Source organism: Branchiostoma floridae, chromosome 3 (assembly GCF_000003815.2).
Source record: "Branchiostoma floridae strain S238N-H82 chromosome 3, Bfl_VNyyK, whole genome shotgun sequence".
Taxonomy (NCBI): Eukaryota; Metazoa; Chordata; class Leptocardii; order Amphioxiformes; family Branchiostomatidae; genus Branchiostoma; species Branchiostoma floridae.
This window is the reverse complement of record NC_049981.1, coordinates 19,322,900-19,324,417: the sequence shown is the minus strand read 5'-3', so window position 1 is coordinate 19,324,417 and position 1,518 is coordinate 19,322,900. Positions and strand designations below refer to the sequence as shown.

Sequence of the window (1,518 nt, the reverse complement as noted above, 5' to 3'; positions counted from 1 at the left end):
GGTGAGAAACTGATAATCGTCACATGCTGCGTCTACATGTGTGTTAACTGTGTTTTCTAGCATGTTTGTTGATAATATGATAGCAATCAGGGCTATCTCCAGGATTCACCCAAGACTTTGAAACTGACTTGAAACTGATCAAAATGTGTTTTCGAAAGCCTAAAATGAGGGATTCAGCAAGGAAAATCTACAACAACATCTGCTCCCAAACAATAAGTTGGACAGGAAAAATTTAAAGCCAGAGACAGCCCTGATTACACAAAAAGAGAGCAATCCCAGACAACTACACAAATGAAGACTAACGGTTCTTCAACAATAAAAATGGAAACACCATAATTTTCCACTGAATCACTCAGTCTTCTTCTGCCCTCTGACCCAATTGTTCTTTACATGAGACTTGTTGCACACGTGATGATGAGTCAAAGGTTGTTGGAAGCCTATAACGCCCCCTGTCCTGCTTGAGAAGTTTGGTGTGCCCTTATGACAAGTTGCATGTCGACAGCGATTGGGTCAGAGAGATGAAGAAGACGGAAGGAATGATTCTGTCAAAAATTCTGGTGAGTCTAATTTTTTAAGGTAGAGAATCGTTCAACCTTTGCCATGATGTAATTTACTACCTCAGGTGAACTTTCATGGTAAGAATGTATCACGACTTTTATTTCAAGGATTCTTCTCTTGATGACTGGGCTTTCTTTCTGTAGTTCATGTGCTCTGGTTCCCTGCTTATACGGCTTAATGTCATTCCATTTTAGTCACACGTCATGACTTGTGGACTGAACATTCCAAGTGAACTGAAATGTGTGTCTTTAAAAAGATCATTTCTATTTCAGTGCTTTTGAAACTCAGTAACATTTTTCAATGTATAAGGACATTATTATTCAAGTTCACCATTTTACAAAGGCCAAAGTTGGCTTCTTTAAGTAAATCTATAGAAAACAACTACCGACTCTTATGTGCCCAAGGAACATTCCTACCCCATAATTGACTGACCGTGAAAATTAAAAAAAAATTGTCACCATTTTTTTCAATACAAATTTACTGTAACTCCCGTTATAAACTGTAGCTCTATACAGGAATGTAGCTGGCTTAGGCTTTTGGTCAGGTAAATCTTGACTTGTGTAGTTTTTACCTAATCTGCAAACAGCACATGAATGACTGACTAGCAGTAATGTATCTTCAATTGAAATGAAATTATATGCCCAAGCCCTTTGTATTACATTCTATATGGTTGCAATGCCTATGTGAGTCACGTGTCCACATGTCATGACCCTAACCTGCTTCCCCCTCCTCCCCTCCTTCTACTTCCCCCTCCCTCCCCACAGACTCTGCCCAACACCTGCCCTGTTCACCTGCATTCTGGGCTGGCTTTGCTATAGAAGGGAGGGAGCATTATGTAGGCAAGCACTGGAAAGTCAATGGTAAGGCTATCACAGTACATGTACTTAATACACATCAATGCCAGGTCTTCACATTGTACACTACTGGTAATACATACCATGTCCAGTTTCAGTTTGTTTT

The 1,518-nt window shown here is 39.8% G+C and overlaps 1 protein-coding gene across 1 annotated transcript in view; it reads left to right on the top strand.

Annotated features, from left to right (window-relative positions):
* The window catches only part of LOC118410978 (opioid-binding protein/cell adhesion molecule-like), a gene marked incomplete in the record, with an annotated part of 23,222 nt that overhangs the window by 17,887 nt on the left and 3,817 nt on the right, over positions 1-1,518 (top strand).